This window comes from Pogona vitticeps, chromosome 11 (genome assembly GCF_051106095.1).
Source record: "Pogona vitticeps strain Pit_001003342236 chromosome 11, PviZW2.1, whole genome shotgun sequence".
Classification (NCBI taxonomy): Eukaryota; Metazoa; Chordata; class Lepidosauria; order Squamata; family Agamidae; genus Pogona; species Pogona vitticeps.
Window position 1 is genome coordinate 10,017,709 of NC_135793.1, and position 20,411 is coordinate 10,038,119.

General features: G+C 41.3%; 2 long non-coding RNA genes across 2 annotated transcripts in view; both read right to left on the reverse strand.

The window, feature by feature from the left end:
• The window catches only part of LOC144584457 (uncharacterized), an 855,455-nt gene that overhangs the window by 4,182 nt on the left and 830,862 nt on the right, over positions 1-20,411 (reverse strand). The gene's annotated exons all lie outside the window — the stretch shown is intronic.
• Positions 365-18,958, reverse strand: LOC144584456 (uncharacterized). Its single transcript, XR_013538719.1, has 2 exons — positions 10,267-18,958; positions 365-10,132 (listed from the first exon to the last, which is right to left on the reverse strand). It is a non-coding gene; the product is annotated as an uncharacterized LOC144584456 (long non-coding RNA).

The window sequence follows — 20,411 nt, forward strand, 5'->3', positions numbered from 1 at the left end:
CTCCTCACCTTGCAGGAATGTTTCCTGCCGTCAACCTTGCACTGCATACAGGTTGCATCTGTACAGCCTGGTCTGATGCGGAGCTTGGCCTTTTTCCTATCAGGTAGAATAAGGATGTGATTTCCGGTAGTGCTTTTTATGCACAATTATAAATAATTTAATCAGCAGCCGGTTCTCTGACTATTTAGCTTCAAAGATGCCATAAGAGGAGTGAATTTGTGGGTTGCTTCTTTTTGAATGATGATGATGATACACCAGTAGAACAAAACCCATCTTCGTTCGATACAGCAACTTGTGGACAGTCCCTTTAATGAATCTTTTCAGCCCTCATTTTGCCAGGAAAATCATTTTTTTGCTGTTAGAATGAAGTTTATAAAGGTAGTAAAAGAAGAAGAGTTGTTAAAAAATGATTTATGGCTGGAATGAACATGAGAATTTTACTATATATCAAGATAAGACTGTTGCCATTTTCCCTGTTTTATTATGAAGCTGAGGTGGCCTGTGATCACACACGCATTGTACAGAGAACACATCCAGTTAATTTGTCAAAATTAGTCTTAGAGAGGATTTTCTCTCCTCCCCCCTTTTTTTAAAAAGAGAAAATGAAAACTAACTGCAAATGAAAACTTGATTGGTTGATCAGTGGGGGTGAGACTTGAGGTCATGTTGGTACAGCTGCATCTGCAGTGTTTGGGTAATTGTTGACCCAATGTAGACGTTGTGTTAACTTTAGCAGAGGAGCCCCACAAAACTTTCACCGTGACATTGTTGAGAACAGATTTGTTCCTGGCATCAGCTGATGTTCAGCTGATTCAAGCTGGGATCTTGTGATCTCTGTGACAAAAACAGCTGACCCGGGGCTCACTTGCGTTTTTAGCAACACATGCCACCTGGCGCTAATCGAATGTTAAGGTCTAAAGTTGCAGAAATGTTTGAAATCCAACAGCAAAGGAATAAAAGAGACGCATTATGATGCCCTTGACACTGTGCTTGCGTGCCTAATGGAGGAGAGGTTTCCATGGGACTTCAGTACGCTTGGCTTCCTCACAGTGTCTCTGTTGCCAATCATACGAAGAGCAAAACTCGTTGTATATGCTGATATGTATGTTATGTACATTTTCACAGTGATTGAATCATTGTAAACGGGGAAAATGGGGGGTTAAAAAAAATAAAAGAATCACCATGCTGTCTATTTTATGAAAATGATAAAGCAGCTTTATTAAATTATTACAACTCTGTTTAAAAAAAAATGGTGTACTTGCCACGTTGTTTCTTCTTTGATTTCTTAAAAAAAAAACAAAAAACAAAATTAATGCAAATTGTTTTCCCCACTTTGATGTGATCTTTATTTTCTCTGCTTCAAGAATCAATTGCATTTTAGTATTAAAGGCGATAATTGAATAAAAATGGATAATAAGTGTTTGGTTAAGTATGCCTTATGTGGGTCTGCTTATCAACTGAAATAGATGTGTGTCTGTAGCTGCTGTTTGTCATTGTCGTTGTCATTTTTAACCAACCACAGTGTTTGAAATGTCTGAATGGTTCGAAATGTTAAAGTAGGAGAACTGGCCTCAGACATTTTGTTGCATGAGATGAGGGAAGGACAAGATGGCGCCTCCTTCCCAATTTTCCTGAGAGGGAAGAATGGCCAGATTGCTCAAGAAAACTGGTGTAATATTGCTTCTTTCCTCCTCAACATATGTTTTCTGAGCAGCTACCTCACTCTACCTGCTGGTAGGGGCAGCCCTGGTTGATTAGTGCTCAGAGAAGCAATACCGCTTCTACAGACCTTTCTACTCTGCTCTTCACCACCAGATTTTGTAGACACATTAGTGTGTTTCACCCAGAGCTTAGAAAGTTGCTTTTAAAAAAGTAATCATCATCTCTTGTCATTCCAAGGCACCAGAAAGTGGTGTGTTACTGCTATAATTGCAATTCGTAAAAGTAACGATTTATTCTCCATCTTCAAAGATTTGCTTTTTAAGAAAGGGATGCTATAAGCCACTGGCCTTTAGTGGAAAGTGCACTCCTCTCCCACCCACCATTGTTGTCACCTCCACAATAGAACACAAGGCAACATTTGAACCGCACAACATTCCTTTCATGAGGTGACATCCACATAGCTATAGTAGCCTTACAAATGGAGTGGCATTATCCTTGTCATTTAGTTACAGTGCTGGTGTGTAGTTCTGTCAGCAAGCTGGGTGAACTCCGTGGAGTCAGATGACAAAAGAAAGGTTTTATGGCTTTCTGGGAAAGCAAGCTGAAGGAAACCAACCCCTCCGTTCCAAAGGAGCCCTTGCTTCCAAGGCCATATGTGCTTGATATATGTAGGAACTCAAGGACAGCTTTGATGGGTTTTTTTTAAGGTCTAATTCAGTACTATCAATATTGTATTCGTGAAGGCTTTCATGGCCGGGATCTAATGGTTGTTGTGGGTTTTTCGAACTCTTTGGCCGTGTTCTGAAGGTTGTTCTTCCTAGCCTTCAGAACACAGACAAAGAGCCTGAAAAATCCGCAACAAACTGTCAATATTGACTGCCAGTGAGTCTTCAACGCCCTGCGCAGAGATGGGTCTTTCCTATTTTATGTTGCCTGTCTTGTTTTAAATGAAGATTTCAGGTAACATTTCGACCTTTTGTGTCAAATATTTAGGCTTTGCCACTACACTTGTGTCATATCTCTGGAGCCTATCACTAAATTCCATGTCAGAAACTAAGGAACCAAAGGCATAAATAGAGTATACACTGGGGCCAACCACTGCGGCAGAACCAAAAGCTTCTGAAACCAAGATGAGTGGCTCTGGACCAAGACTTATTCTCTGAGCATTAACTCCGGCATTGAAAAAGCATGCTTTCTTCTGAGAGCTCCACTCTCTCTTGGAGCTAATGATGTGTCCAGCATCAGAGCCTGGAAAGACAAAATCATGTCAAGCTGCAAGTCACAATCCTGTCATTGTAAAGCTTCTCACTTTAGAGGAGGGTGTAAAGCATGGAAGGGTTAGTTTCCTTGCCCCTGTGTTTCTCACCCCCATGTAGACCAGGAGTTCAGGTCTCCATTTCATTTGTTTTACTGGAATGCTGAGGTTTACCAGTCAGATGTGAAATGATGGTCCATGTGAGGTAGGGGAGCCTAAGAAGTACATAGGAAGCGTGGGGATTTTGACTGAGAGGGGAAACATTACTCTTGAGGTTCCACAGCCTAGCATGGCCACTAGCCATTTGGGCTGTGAGATTCTGGAAGTTATCATCCACCCACCCCCAAATACATAAACCAGACAAAAATAAAAAACCAGTATTTCCTGGCCTCTGTACCTTGTCTGTTGTAGCTGGATTGTACATGAAGGCCAGACAAGAGGCAGATTGGGGTCTACTGACAGAATTCTGGTTAATTTCCAGGTACTCTCCATGGTTTCTGTTTTAATCCCGGTGCATTAACTGTTAAAAGTGACCGCAGTTGGTTCTTAGAGGACAGAAGGGGATGGATAGCCTTTGTGGGTTGGATTAGGCCTGCATATTGGAGGTCCCCTGCCTGTCATTTAATGAGGGCAAATAAACTTGCATGATGAGATGGGGAGAGGGGCAGAAATTTTGAGTATAGCTGGCTTGTGCTAAATGAGTATGTCTCCCCTTCAGTCTTCCTCGTCTGGAGTACTATTTGGTTTCTTGGCCAGCTTCAGTCCTGCTGGACGGCTTCAGTTGCCTCAGGGATTCCTTGGTCCCTGGTGACTCAGATGTATGCTAATGTAGAGCTGATGGCGTGGAATAGACCATCTGATTCCCCCCACCTTGAGCCATCACATTACATCTTGCTCCGGTTGACAGACTTCCACATTCTAGTAAAAAGCAAAATAGGGCCTGCAGTCCTAATGTCTACCCAATTCTGGTCAGCTGTGAGGGCAAGAATGACAGGTAGTAGAAAAGGAGCAGAGTTAACAAACCATTAGGTCAGAATGAAGGTGAGTCTCGGCTGGAAGATGGAAGCTTCTGGAAAAGCTACGGAAGAACTGAAATAAGATTCTATAAGCCATCTAAAATTTTGCAGTGTTTTCAGCATTTAATATTTGACCTCAAAGGCCTAAATAAATAAATAAATAAACAAAAAACCAAAGTTTGCTATAAAAAATTACAACTTCACAGTTTTTCTTTGCTTGGAATGAACAAAGATGCTTTACTGTGGGCTAAATTCTATTGCAAGTCATCTATCAGATGCTGTCTTATACTGCCTTTGGATTTGACAGTATCTGATAGATGACTTGCCATAGAATTTAGCAAAACGGCAGATGACAGGACCTGTCATTGGTTTACTGCTGCAGTGCAAAAATCTTGGATGTCACATCGTGAGTATAAAATAGTTTAGTGCTGACTATTTACGCAGCCAAATGATATCCATTATCACAATTTATGGACATGTATTTTGGGTGGGATGGGGGAGGGATTTAAGATTATAGGTGGTGGCCGGGTCAGCAAACAGTTGAAGACCTCTTCACCTAATCCTCACAGCAGTCCCAGAGAAAATTAGGCAGTGTTAGTTGCATTAAGATACTGTGTTTTAGTTCTGGCCTGGATCAACATTTTATGGGCCATAAAATGTTTGATATCCATTCCGAACCCCAAGAAAGGAGATGTCAAAGAGTGCAGTAACTGTAAGACCATTGATTTAATTTCCCATGCGAGCAAAGTAATGCTAAAGGTGTTGCAACAAAGACTTTTACCTTATATCCGTTAAGAAATGTTCAAGCTGGATTCTGAAAACGAAGAGGCACTTGAGGTCATATTGCAAATATCTGCTGCTTACTGGAGCGTACCAAAGAATTTCAGAAGATCAATCTATGCTTTATAGGATACAACAAAGAGGAAAGTGCCAAATCAGTACTTCAGCTGAACATTGAGAAGGGAAAAACCATCACTATAGAAGAACTATACAACTTTAATGAAAATAAAGAGATTAAAATAGTGAAATATTTTGTATACGTTGGTTCAATCATCAATCCAAATGGAGAAATCAAAAGAAGACTGAGACCTGGAAGGGCAGTAATGAAGGAATTAGAAAAGATAATCAAATGTAAGGATGTGTCACTGGAGACCAAGACCAACATCATTTACATCGTATTCCCCATCACTATGTATGGGTGTGAAGGCTGAGCAGTAAAGAAAACTTGTCAGGAAAAAGATTAATTCATTTGATATATGGTGCTGGAGGAGGGCTTTGTAGGTACCCTGGAAGATGAACAAGTGAGTCCTAGATCAAATCAAGCCTGAACTATTTCTGGAGGCAAAAATGATGAAACTGAGGCTAGGCACATCACGAGAAGGCAAAATTCTCTGGAAAAGACAATAATGCTGGAAAAGGTGGAAGGCAGCAGGAATAGAAGACCCAAAATTGCCTCCATAAGGGAATCGCAGGCTTGAGTTTACAAACGCTGAGTAGGGCAGTTGAAGAAAGGACATTTTGGAGAGCTCTCATTCATAGGGTTACCACCATAAATGGAGAAGGGGTGAGACGAACCATTTTTGTTGTTAAGTTGCTTCTGTCTTATAGGGTTCCTAAGAACATGTGTGATACTGGAGGAGTTATCTACCATTGCACCACCTCACCCTCCTGAGTTTCAATGGCGGTTTAAACCCGGCTCTCCCAGTGGAGGCCACATGTGACTATTTTAACAGTGCCACAGTGGCAGGAGAAAGCCAGCTTTGGATGGAATCCTTTGTACACAATGGATTTCCCTAGAGGGAGGTGGCATTGCCTCTGCAAGAGGTTCCTAAGTGCTGTATGGCCAGCTATCGGAACTATTTGAGAAGTGAACCTTTGCATTGGTAAGGAGGTCTACTAGATGGCAACTCTCCTTTGTTTCCCCACTACTTTCATCTGTTTTTCTTGCCTCAAATGGCTGGTGGTGCTCCTTATAAAGGCACAATTGACCATTTTGAAGCACTAAACAATAGGTGCTGTGCTGATGTTGGAGCTACAATGTGAGTCGAGGAAGGCCTGCTTGTGACTTTAGGCCAAATGTCGCCCATCCTTGACTTACTGCTTTGCCCAGGAACTCCGAGGTACCAGAGTATATGAGCACATCTTTAATAGCAGGGGTGTGCCTATAGCCTTGCTGTTATCCTGGCTAGAGAGGGCTGCTGTGGGCAAATATTGGGCCTCCAATTCTCAAATGCTCCTTTATTGTTGAGCTACTGTACAATGTCCAAGTAGGTTTCCTGCTTTGAGTGTCAGCCGTCTTGCATCTCTATTTTGGAAGAAAATCTGAAGCCATACGTTAAAAAAAAGGAAGAATAAATATGCAAACAAACAGATTAGCGCTCTGTCCCTTTTATATCCCACTGGTATCAAACGGAAGAAGTGTGACTGAGGTAGATCAGACCTACAGTTTCTGAATGTTTGTTTGCCAGTTGAATTCTGTGTCCCTTAAAGCTACTGTTCATCACCAATATGGAGCTGCCTAAAATGCCAGCAAGGGGATAGCTTTTCCCCTCCTGTGTTTTCCTGGCCATCTGTCAATGGCTGGTGTCTTTTCCAGCATGTTTTGGAAGCTCACAGTGTCTTAAAGCTGTGTTGTGCTTAGATGATAATCAAGTAGGTATTGAAGTTCGCATAAATAACAGGCCTAGAGAAGGTGGTATAAGTGAAGACGGGGGATTTATAAACCTTCCACAAACAAAAGAATTCTGGAGTTATGTTCTGGCCAGTAATAAACTGCTAAATGTGATTCCTTCCAAGGACATCAGCCGCATAAACAAAGGAAGGCTTGATTCTGAAGCCGGAATTGAGGAAGCTCAACTCTGCTGTCACCAGGAGAGTTATGCCAATTTATGCTGGCTAGAGACTGCAGCGTGGGTTCTAACAGGCTCATGATGTATACCCTGTGTACAAAGCCCATCCACAGCTCACTAGTGCATAGAAACACGGTCAATGTTTACTGGAAAATCTTTAGGTTTCATATTTTCAATTGCCACTCCAGATGCATCAAGATTCTACAAGGTGGTGAGCCTTTTCTAAAAGGAAACTGTATGCAAAAATGACTCTGTGAATTTTCTGGGTTCTAGGGACCCATTTTTGATGGGGCTACCACTTCTCTGGAGATTTTAATGATGGGATCTGAAATTCTGCAGTATCAGATCAAGGAAGGTTCAGGGCTGGTTCTTGATACATATGTTCCATGTGTTGAACTGTAGCGAAGTGGCAGAACAAACACTTTACATACAGAGGATGATAGGTTGAATCCCTGGCCATCATGAGATAATGTTGGCTTCCTGAAATCCTTTGAGAGCAGCTGTGAGTCAGAGCTAGCAGATAGAGCTCAATGGGTCTATCACTGACTCAGTACAAGATAGCCTGTTATGGTGCTGCACTCTTGATCTGTATGTTGTTTATTCGTTTAGTCATGCCCAACTCTTCATGACCCCATGGACCAGAGCATGCCAGACCCTCCTGTCCTCCATGGCCTCCTGGAGTTGGGTCAAATTCATGTTGGTTGCTTTGATGACACTGTCCAACCATTTCATCCTCTGTCGTCCCCTTCTCCTCTTGCCTTCACACTTTCCTAACATCAGGGTCTGTATACATTTTATCAATGAGACATCAGCAGGTGTAAACAAGAAACTGGATAACAAATTTCAATGTCTATTGTTTTCACCCAGCATCAGAATTTTTTTCATCTTTTTTTTTCACACGTTGTCATGTCTTTTTAAAAATTCATTTTATTCGTTACCCCACTTCTCTTTCACCATGAAACTCAGGGTGGCATAACTGGGGTCCCCATGCACGTTCCCATGGAGGCACTGATGATATTAAGACCTGTTTTGCTTTAGAAAGATGTCTGCATCCCATGTCTTCAAACTAGAAACATTTGGAAAAATAATAAGCACATACAGTACGTAGTGAACCAGCTCTTAGATGTCTTCGTAGTAACACTTGTGAAGCATAGTTATGGCTAGTTTCACAAAATGCTTAATGCTTTACCCAACTAGAATCACTTTATAACCAGGTCTGTCAGTACCATAAGGGAAAGTGAATCAGTCAGGTGATTTTAACTTTAGCTGCCTGATGAATTGGCCAGAACAGTTATGAACACAATGAAGGTGGGAAATACTGGTGATTTACACTAGTGAAGGAGCTATCTGTTCCAGTGAAATCGTAGATCTTTGTGATCACAGCTTTTTTGTCTTCTACTGAGGAGTTCAGTGTGGTATATGTATGACATTTCACCCTTACAGCAACCCTTTGAAATGGAAGCACTGAAAAATCTAGTGGTAGCTGAAAGACTAGGAAAAAAATGTATTTTTTAAAAAAATGTATTTGCATTTGTAGTACAAAACAATTTCCATAAACAGATAACATTGTGTGCCAGTTGGGTATGCCATTATGAATTATTTTCATTCACATGCAGAATAAAGGAGTAGCAAACATCAATGAAATTGTGTTCATGGTCCGTTCCCTTGGCTGTTTGCTGTTTATATGTGAGCTTCTTAGATAGAGCAGAGGTCCAAATTCTGTCTTGCTAAGCTCCCCAATTAAGATCTCTTGCTGGTGACATCTTGAGCAGCACTAAATTCATTACAGCACAAACTACCATGGATTAGCATCAATTTCTTCAAACGCACACATCCTATCTTGATCTACGTGGGTGGAAAGAAAAACCGGCAATACTGAAAACACTGGAGTCTAGTGGCAATGAAATGCAAAAAGCAAACACTTCTGAATTCAATAAAAGCTTAGATAAATATACAACAAACAGAGTAAGTAACCATTTATAACTGGCAAGTGGTGAAAACACAATCTAAGATAAATTTACACCCTTAGTTATCAGGAAACTATTGTCTTTATCCATGCCCAAATTAATGGGATGAAACGGTTATTTTATTAGTTGCTTTTCAGTTAGTTCACTCAAGAGTGTCTCTCTGAAATTCTTCTACATGAGAACAGCACAGTAAGTCCCAGCATTGTTTTGTTAAAGTGGTCATAATGTGCCTTCACGTTGCTTCTGACTTACAGTCAGAAAAGTGATGTCCTCCCAGTGGTTTCCAAATGTTGTCATTTTTCAGGCTGATTTCTGTAGCCTCACAATTCTGACATTTGCAGCAGTTGTGAGTCATGTTAGGGTTGAAATACAGGCTAGCTGCTCCCAAGGTCGTTGAATGAGCTTCCCGCCTGAAATGGGATCAGGGCCATCAATATAATGTGGCTATTTTCAGCAACTCCAGGAGTTAAAGTCCAAAATGTTTCCAAGCTCTGAATTTTTGTGTTTTTTTAACATATTTTTCTTAAGCTTGTTATTTGCCATCAAGCCACTTCTACCTTACAGTTGAATCCTAATTGGGTTGTTGTGGTACCTTAGATGTTTGAGGTGTGATTTCACATTGCCAATCCCCTGCGTGTTCCCATGATGGAACACGGATTTGAAGCTTGGTCTTCTGAATCCTAGCCTGAAACTCCATCCGTTACCCCATGCTGCCTCTCACTTATTAGCCTTTAAATCTCAAACAGCTTGAGACCTCTGCATATTTGAGTGTCTCTCTCCCCCCCGCCCCCATGCTCTGGTCATAATGTGGGGAGCTTGGTAGATCTGAAAAGTACACCGGTAGGAGGAACTTTATTAGTTTACCAGTAATGTCCCAGAGAGCTATTGAGTGAAGCACTTGGGACTGCTAAGATGCACATTTCAATACAATGAATTGTAGAGGTCTATATCTTTCAGTGTCACAAGACTATCATTGCCTCTTTTGGGGTTTTTTAGCCACAATCTCTGCATTTCTAGTTTGATATCCTGATTTAGCATATTTGTTGTTTAGTCGTTTAGTTGTATCCAGCTCTTCGTGATCCCATGGACCAGAGCACACCAGGCCCTCCTGTCTTCGATTTAGCATATAGGCATAAGGAAGTGGAGGCACCCTCTGAGTTCCCTGTTGGTGAAACCTATGGCCATTATCTCCAGTGAGGCACAGTGAAAAATCCACCTGATTTTTTTTCCAATTAAGGCCCGTGACCTTCTCTCTCCCCTGACTCCAGCCAGCTGCTTAGGAATGTGGGGTGTTGGAGCAGGTTGTCACTTGGTCCCGTAGGCTGGCAGCTGAGTGGAATCCGATTATAACAAGCCGTTTGCCCTCTGCACTGTAAACATCGCCTGAAAAAGAAGAGGTGGGGGGAGGGAATAAATAAAGGTCCGTTGGGTCCAGGGCATTTTGCTGAGACATTTGGTTTGCTCAAAGGCAGGCAGGCAGACGGATGCATTCTTTTGAAATGTCCATGTGTTCTTACCTTGCAATTGGTATCATGAAAGGATGCTGTGCATTCAAACACATTCAGTGTAAGCAAATTTGCAGTTCCCATGATCATCAGAGAGATTGCAGGGCATTTCTTTCTTTCTTTCTTTCTTTCTTTCTTTCTTTCTTTCTTTCTTTCTTTCTTTCTTTCTTTCTTTCTTTCTTTCTTTCTTTCTTTCTTTCTTTCTTTGTACTTTAATGGTAAAGAGTTTGGAGTTAAGCAGAAATCAGCAAACAACAATAACAAAAAAACACAAGCTTGACCCCAGGATTGTGTAAAGATGAACCATGATTTTCCTCCAGTTGCATTCAGCTACTCAAATTTGCTGGGTTTTCCATAGCTCCTCGCTATCAGAGAGATTAGGTGCTTCCAGAACTAGGCTATGGGGCAATTGTTGCAGTCTTTTCCAGTTGTTTGCAGCTGCTATCTAGAGATAAAATCCCACCCTTTCATACCTGAATTAGTATTGCCTCTTTCTGCTTAGCTATGCAGACAGAGACTTGACACAGATGATGCAGAAGGCATTTGCCTGTATCACTACGTAGTGAAAATCAACTGAATGCAAAATGATAATCAGCAGAGTTGCCCACTGACAAACCAAATCCAGAATGAGGTGGTGTTGGCTGGAAGAAGGAATGAGAGATGCAGAACTTGGCTAAACCCCCCTTTTGAACTTAAGTGAGGGTAGTGCTGATGTCGAAGATTATGGTGAACTGTCTATGCACATTACACTAAACAGAGAGAGTGCTAACTGCCAAAAGTGTCATAGTGTAGGAATGAAAGCTTTCAGAGACTAAGATCTCTAGAAACAGCAGATCAGGATAAAGTATCAGGACTAGTCTCTGATCTTTCTGAAGGGGGCGGCACCTACCTCAGATTCTCCATCTTGTTCACACAATCAGCAGGAGATGCTTCTATCATCTGGCTGGGACGAGCAGACCACAGTCTCCTTTAGTGAGTAAAAAAGAAGACTTTGGAAGTATTCTTTAATCAGCTCCTTGATCCTCCAGTCTTCACATTAACCTCCCTAGAAAAGCAATACAGGAAAGAGTACTGGCCTTTTGAGTGTCAGATACAGCATTGGAGGTGGTGGAGTTTTAGAAAGACTCCCCTGATCTGGATATAAAAGCCTGTTAGTTGCTCCAGCCCAGCCCAACAATTTGTGTGTATTCTTTACCAGGCTGCTTTCCATGGTTCTGAAACCAAACCTAAGAACCAGCTTTATACCTGTAGTGCTGTCCATGGTCCTGAATATGGTGTGCTTGTCCTGCGCCTGCTCTCACCAGTTGCCCTCCTAAAATGCATTCTCAGATGATGGAATCCTCTGACAGCTAAGCTACAGAAGAGCATCAACGTGTTTGTAAACTAAAAAACAAACCAAGGGAGGCAAAAGGAGAGGAAAGCAATGAAGAGCATGGGACGAGTGTACGATTTTTTTTGTTCTGTATAGGCATGCAAATCCTTACTTGTCTTGTTCCCACGCATGGAGAGGAGAAACCACATTTTACCTTCACTTGAAAGACAATGAAGTATGTTCTGACACAATTGATGAAAGTTCTCGTATTTGCAGGAATGATTTTTGTGCAAACTGCATAAATCACACAACTGTTTTTTATAAAACATGCAGTTTTCATTATGAAATTTTGGGTGGTTCTAATAAAGGTGATGCCTGTCTGTGAACCTGTGTTTTGTTTTGTCCTCTGTGTTTTTATGTTAGTCTTTTGGGGTTTGAAGAACACCTGAAGCTGCCATTAGTCCACCTAGCCCAGTATTGCCAAATCTGAGTGGCAGTGGCTCTCCCTGGATCCTTTCCTAGACCTAACTGGAGGTCCCTCGTATGCCTTGGTATCTCACATACAAAGCCAGGCAAGAACATTTAAGTTCACAGTGGTATGGTGGACTAATGAGTCACTCTCTGGTGGTTATAAGTGGCAGATATATTTTCAAGCTTTTTTTCTGTCTTCATATTCCAATTTCTTATATTTAGCTTAATTAGCATGAATGAATATTTAAGGATCACTGCAGGACCCCTAAAATACTGACTGCTCTGCACTGCTCATTGCACTGAAACAGCTCTGGGCTGGAACGGATTGTTTTTACTTATTTGAGCTGGAGTTGATAAGGGAGGAAATTCTGCCTAGATTTTATCCCTCTTTTTGCCCTGAGATGAGCAAGGAGATCAGATTGCCTACAGAGCTTTACTTAAGTCTCAAGGTCTCTCCTGTACACCACCCAGCAGTGAAATACCAGCCCATATTCTCAGATCCTCCTTTCTAGACCCATTTTCAAGATGAGGAGGTGCCCACCTACCCTGTATATCAGACAGTATGAAAACTTCCAAGTCTTCTTGTCAAGGTGAGTGGAGACAGACGATCTGCAGGGTTTTGAAGATGGAGATGCAAAGTCAGAACTTGATCCAGCTGGAAACCCTGAGGTGCAAGATGAGAAAGTCAGAAATGCCATTAAAAATGTTTCAAGCCAGGGAACAGACTACCATGGAAAGTGGCAGCTTCGTGGTTTTTAATTAAAGGTTGGGATGCTTTATCTGTGGTTTCCTGTTCTGGCACTGGGTTGGATTAAATGGCCCTTGGGTCTCTTCCAATTCTACGATTCTGTGCGTTTAGAAATTCTGCAATCCTATGACCCACTAAAGAGAGTAATGAATGATGTAGCGATTGAAGACTACATCTCAAGAAACCGTTCAGGAACTTTAATGTTTTGCCTAGGGCAAGAGGCAGATCTTTCAAATTCAAGCAGCTTTGAGTTTTTAGCAGTGGAGATGTAATGTTCTTCCTTCATCCCCTATGTAATCTGCTACCTCACACACCTAGCACCGACTTGCTCATTTAGCCTGTTGAAGAGTCCTGCTGGTCCCTTTTTAATAGGATTTTAGTTGGTCTTAATACAGATGTTGCCTGTCTTTATACTCTGGCTTTGCTTTCTTCTTCATGTTTTATACTACCTTCTTGGGACTGAAGTAAGGGGAAGCTGCCTTTTATTTGGCCTCATACCATCGGTCCTTTCAGACAGTATTACCAACTCTGCCTGGCTCTCCAGGATTTCAAGCATAATCTTGCTCTAGATTTAACGAGAGAGCCTGATATTTCTGGTGCTGTCCCATCCATGTATTAACCAGATCTGACCTTGCTCAGCTCGCAAGGTCAGCCACAACACAACAGTTGTGTTCAGAGTGGTAGCCTGGACAAATGGGTCACTCTGGGAATTAGGACTGAAAGATACATTTTCAAAGAAATTGAGGTGGTGATGCATTTGGAAGAGATTCGGTCAAGTCTTGGAACCGGAATGTTCCTTCTGTGTTTTTTTTTTTTAATCTCAGATGACCAAAGGGTGATTTCATGGTGACTGTACACCTTGCCTGGGGTCTGGACATTTTAATATAGTTGTGTACTTTTTTAAAAAAGTGGCAACATGGTTGCTCGCAGCCATTGTAATCTAACTGGTAAAAGCTACCACATGTTGATTATTGTCTGAATTAATTGAGGGGAGTCATGGCTGCTGCTGCGTCTGCACCCTCATTGTCCCTGAGTGGGGGTGTCATTGATGTTTGTGTGTGTGCGCGCGCATGCATGTGTTTGCATGTGTGTGTGCGCGCGCTTTGCGTTCTGCCTCAGATGGTGAGAGAGCTTGCATCATCCTTGAGGTGCAGACCAGGCTGTGTCATCCAGTCCTCCAACAGAGGGGACAGCTAGGGGCTGCTCAAGAAGAACAGCGATGATAGTGGGCTGCTGCTATTTTCACCACCTGAGGTGGTTGCCTTACACTGATTAATGATAGGGCTGAAAATTAAACCGGGCTTTGTCCCACAGGTATAGACTCCCCACAGCATAGCTTCATACTACAACATATTAAAAAGATTAAATATAGATGAAAGGGTTCTTGAAGAAGTGTAAAGTGCATTTCCCTCACTACTGAGTAACGGCTGAGAGTCCCCATGCACCAAGAACAGAGGAGGAAGCTTTCCAGATCAAAGGATGCTGTTTTTGTACAAGCTTCCTAAACTCTTCATACCCCTCGTAGAAATTGCACATTAAGCTCCTACTGCTAAAATGGCTTCTAGGGTGGAAAAGGCCTTGCATTCGTGGCTGCTGCCTTTTATTGCTCCTTCTCTACCATGTTGCCAGGCAACCTTTTATTCCCACCCTAAAAACTAGAGACCCAGAAATCCTGACTTTTCCTAAGTGTTATCAAAATACTTTTTAACAAGGGGGCTGGAGGCTGGGTCAGTCAAACAGCTCTTGTTGGCTTTACTACTTCTTTTTAAACCAGCTTTTTTCTTTGGTTTCAGAGGTGCTCCAGATTTCCCACCAAATATGAGAACACGGGTCTACAATTATTTTATCGACACATAAGGCCTTCTGAGGAATAAGTCCAATGTATAGCTTTCACCTTCTCCTTGTCTCTCCCACAGAGATCCAGGGAAAGGTTTTTTGTTTTTAAAGGTACCACAATGGAATGTCACAGCTGAGCATTCCCCCCCCTCCCCGCTTCGCCTTTTGCCAGCGAGCTTTTTGCTCCTGCCTAACGATTTTCCTCTTGCCCTCAGGAGCTCTGAATCCGTGTGGCGATTATTTAACAGCAATCTCCCGACGTTTCTTCTGGAGGAAAAGCTTTTAAGCTTGATTGGTGATGGGGTTAATATTGTTTGCCATGTGTCTCTATTTTTTTATCTGTATTAATGGAGGACATCAGGAGTGGGGTTTTCTGCATTGGTGCTATAAGGCTTTTGAACGATTGAGCGCACCACTACATCCCAATGCTGGCTTCTTTTATGTACTCCTGCCGACCCGGGATGTAGTAGCCACCTTTCTCAACATGCACAGATTCAGCCCCTCCATGCTGCCACGTAATTCACAGGTATCTGGCACTGTATGTTTCTTTGAAATCATTATTTAACTTGCGTGGATGTCTTGCCTGTTGCCACAGCTCACCTTCGGCTCATTCCTGTATTAGACTGGGAGGGTTGTCTTGCTTTAAAGCAGATCTGAGCAATCTATCATAGAATCATAGAATAAGTGAGATGGAAGGGGCCTATAAGGCCATTGAGTCAACCCCCCCCCTGGCTCCATGCAGGAGTCCAAATCAAAGCAGATCTGACAGATGAGTGGTCCAACTTCCTGAGGTAGTTGGTTCCATTGTTGTATTGCTCAACACTCAAGAATTTTTTTCCTGATATTCAGCCTAAATCTGGCTTCCTGTAGCTTGAACCCATTATTACATGGCCTGTACTCTGGGATAAGACAGATCCTGTCCCTCCTCTGTAGGGGGTTCCTTTCTTATGGCCTTGCCCATCTCAACAGATCCAGAATTTAAGCAAGTTACCATTGGGAAGACAAATCTTAGAATTTTTCAGGCAGCATGGATAGTGGCTAGATTTTGTTCACCCTTGGGCTAGAGGGTCAAATAGTTTGAGTTGGCCTAAGGCAGCTGCTTCTGTTTCTTGAAAACATCTAGCCAGCAATAGACAAGCAAAATGGAGTGAGGCACAGAAAAGTAAGGGAGACAGACCCCCCCCCACTTTGTAGTCTGAGTTTAGGGGAAAGTTTAATTAATTCTCCTTCAAGACAAGATTTCTTTCTCTCTCTCTCTCCCTCCTTGTTTTGTTCTTCTTTTAGAGCTACCTAACAGGCAGATTCTACGTTGGCTGTCACAAAACCATGCCCACTAAAAGTCTCCTATGCTAAATTTTGGTGGGGTCTGGGTTCAATTAAAGGCAGAGGAGCAGAGAGAGGAACTAAAAGGGCCACTTTAATCCCTGGAAGTGACTGGCAGCAATTGTTCGGCTTCTTTTAGCCTGGCCTGGCCCAGCCCACCCTGGCAAACCAAGAGCTGGCTGCTATTGTCACTGACTTTCAGGTCCCTATGTCTGTAAATGGGGTCTGAAAGGCCCAGGAATTCACTGAACAACTAGAACATATAGAACAATAGAACTAGAATATACAGTTTATTTAAGAGAACATTTTTTACTTAGGGTGTTTCCAAGACCACAGCATGACCACTTGGAAGACATGCTGTCTATTATCTCCTTTGTTAATTGATTTTCTGAAGTAAGAAAAAAAAAGATGAAAGAAAAGGTGGAATTATAAATGGAAGGGGTCCCCAATAAAATGTTGTGAACAAGGCAGGGTGAATGCTCAAGGCAACTCTTGTCTGGATGTTTTTAGCCAGAGTCAGAAGCTGGGTTGAATAGTGGCTACTGCTATGCATTTCCATAGGTCAGGGCTGGCCCACCAGAGTTTTTTGGGACTGTAACACACATAATCCCTTGCTTACTAGTTATGATAGATGAGGCAGGAATGGGCAACTGTGGCCAGAAAGGATGTGGATGGCCACAGTTGCCCATTCCTGCCTTTTCCAGCTTGGTAATTTGTTTATTTTTCTTTCTAGCCAAAATTTTCCATTTTGGAGTGCCTGGAGTTTTCTGTGTTTTTTTTTTCTCCAGCTTGTAACCACATCCCAAGGTTATTATGGTAGCTGTGCTATAAATGAGTTGGTCTGTTTCCTTTAGTGTGTTGGTTGGGATTGTTCTGATGACAACATGTGCATCATTCATTAGATCTTTTACTGGTTTATTTTCTAATTGGCGCAAATTGGGGAACCTTTGTCTTTCCGTGTTCTGGCTGATATGGGTTACTATTTTTCCCCTCAGCAATGTTTGCCATTCTGTCAACTCATAATTGCTGGGTTGTTCCATAAGTTGTTCCTCTGTTGATATGTTGTCTTCCACTATTGCGTCTACCTCTACCCTCCATTTTTCTTCCGTATTACGGTCAGTGTCCTGTGTTGATTTTGCCACCTTTTCTAGTTCTTGCAATTCCAGTTCTGAAACACTTTACTCCAGATGATATACCTTCTCTGGTCCATTAATCGTTGTTTAGTTATGTCACTACGTGGTTGATTCCTTTTCCAAATTTCCATCATTCATTCATTCATTCATTCATTCATTCATTCATTCATTCATTCATTCATTCATTCATTCATTCATTCTTTCTTTCTTTCTTTCTTTCTTTCTTTCTTCCTTCCTTCCTTCCTTCCTTCCTTCCTTCCTTCCTTCCTTCCTTCCTTCCTTCCTTCCTTCCTTCCTTCCTTCCTTTTGAAAACCATGGGCTGTTGGGTTTGCCTCATAATAACATTTCACAATTTCTCTTGTTTCAGTGAGAGTCCAAGTTTTGCATTTATGTTGTTCCAGTAGCTTTGCAGCAGCCTGCCCTGGTGGCTCAAGAGGGTCTGCTGAGCCGTGTAGACCATTTGTTGCCAGAGGCCCTGGGGCTATAGCATCTGATGTGGTCCTTGTTGACCTGGGCAATGACCAATTCGGTATGGACTTCTGTTTATTTCTTCTCATCTTAATTGATGGTTGGAGGACACAGTTGGTCTGGCTTCTCAGCTGAGACTTGTCTGGCTTGGGAGACCCTTCAGCATAGCTCTCAACCTCACTGAAGCATGCAAGCCCTCCTCGTCAACAAAGCCTGTGCCCATGGAGGGGATGATGACGACGATTGTTGTTGTTGTTGTTGTTGTTGTTGTTGTTGTTGTTGTTGTTGTTGTTGTTGTTGTTGTTGTTGTTGTTGTTGTTGTTGTTGTTCTTAAATGTTTCAGGAGATGAGGTTGGAAAACCCTGAAGAAACCTGGTCAGTACAACTTAGCTGTCGTTGCAGTTGTCAAGTCTCAGGAAGCTGCCTTGAATTTCAGGGAATTGCTCTGATTTCCTGGGTTGCCAGGCAGGGAGAGAAATCTCAGGATGTGCATTGCTGGATAACGGAAAAAAAAAAAAGCAGATATTCGAAGCAGATGGAAATGAGAACTCTACAAAGCCCTGGACGTCCTTCTTCACCCATTGAGTCATGCAGTTGTGCTTGTGCAATATGAGTTTTTAAGTTAATAGAGCTTTAAATGTTTACTTGCTTTGAATTATTCAATTGTATTTTAATTACTTTAAAGTTTATTTTTTAAAAAATGTTTAACTTACTATGTTTTAAATTCTTTTAACATTGTGAGCCGCCTTGGGTCGCCTTATTGGAAGAAAGGTGGCTTATAAAGCAAGCAAGCAAGCAAATGAGCAAATAAAGAGTGCATCAACCAGTGCATTGACCAGCCAAGATCATGGGGAATGGAGAACAGAAAGAACCGGTGGCTGGATGCTTTTTCTGTGCAGCTTTGGTCTAGACTACCTGAAGGACTGCATAACTCTCCTCAAATCTTGAGATCTTCCACGGAGGCTCTTCTCTCTGTCCTGTCATCTTTACAAGTAAGCCTCCTGCCATTGTGTCCTTTTTATGGGTATGTGTTTTTAATGCTCGTATTCTTTTAGATCTGTTTTTAAATGATGACTTTTTCCATGTTTAGTAATCTTTTAATGATCTATGTATCTTGTTTTAATGTTGGGACTGTTTTAATGGTCTGTGAGCCACCTAGAGTCCAGCTACCTGGAAGAAAAAGTGGTGTGCAAGTACTATAGAAAGTGGTGTGCAAGTACTATAGATAGATAGATAGATAGATAGATAGATAGATAGATAGATAGATAGATAGATAGATAGAGAGAGAGAGAGAGAGAGAGAGAGAGAGAGAGAGAGAGAGAGAGAGAGAGATCAGTTTGAAGCAAAAGAGGAGTGCCTTATGCATGTTACTAGAACCAATTGACCCAGAAGCAATTCTGGCCTTCTTCCACCCCTGTCTGTTCCTGCCCCGTTTATGCCACAGGAACCCTCTAGATCAGTGGTCCCCAAACTTGGGCCTCCAGATGTTCTTGGACTTCATCTCCCAGAAATCCTGGCCAGCAGAGGTGGTGGAGAAGGCTTCTGGGAGTTGTAGTCCAAGAACATCCAGAGGCCCAAGGCTGTGGACCACTGCTGTAGATAATATCAAAGTATTGCCCCCAAATCTCAAGAAATGGCCTGCTGCCCACATGAGGTCCCAGTGGGGACCAGATAGCAAACCATCCCTTCTTGTGATGCATCAGAAAGGCCTGGATTGTTTCGCAGCTACAACATTGCAGGCTTCTCCCTTTCATATGCTGTAGGGATATGGCCGAGAATAGAAGGATCTGCCTTTGGCCCTAACTTTTTTTTTTTAAACATTTTATTAGTTTTTCAATCTATCTACATTCAATTTGTGCTCGTTAAACATCATGTTATATGGGTTGTTTATAATTATTTGTTTTTTGCGTCTTGGTGTCTTCTTAGTTGTCTCTTCAAAATCTATACATTTTTAAAACATTTAAACCATTCATATGTGTAAGTATGGGGAGTGTTTGGGGAATTTTATGTGTGTGCATGTGTCTGGGTGTCTGTGAATTTCGTTGTATGGGTATACTGTGTATATACTTACAATGACAATAAATAATAATAATAATAATAATAATAATAATAATAATAATAATAATAATAATAATAATAATAATAATAATAATAATAATAATAACAACAACAACAACAACAACAACAACAACAACAACAACAACTACTACTACTACTACTATTATTATTATTATTATTATTATTATTATTATTATTATTATTATTATTATTATTATTATTATTATTATTATTATTATTTTAGTATACAGTATTGGCTACTATCGTAATATTGCTCTCAGAGTATACAATGTTCTCAAAATCCTCTAGAAACGTACCTAATAAAAGTAATTCCGGTTCCAAATCTATATAATTTCAAGGTGATTTAACCGATGGACTTTGTATTTTATACCAATAATAACTGAATATGTTCCTAACACATAATAGATGTTATCTAAAGCATTTTATAGAGATTTTCTTTATATAATTGTTTAGCCATTTTTGTCTCCACATTTTCTATCATGTCTATATCAATATAATATCTAATGTATATTCGTTAAGTACTATTTGTTTTGCCCCATCCTTATATCTAACTTCAATTTACCTTAAAAACCACTGTGTTATGCCTTTGCCTGATTAATGATCCCTTATTTCAGTTTAATGCCCTTTTTAAATATATAAGATATGCCCCTTTATAATTCCAGAAGTTAAGTATATACAGTACATGCTTTCAATATTGAGGGCCACCTAAATATTTTCCCCTTTTTTCATCTTTCTAAGTAATTCCCTCTCTTAATTTTCTTTTCCTAATTCTTGTTTTTATCTCCC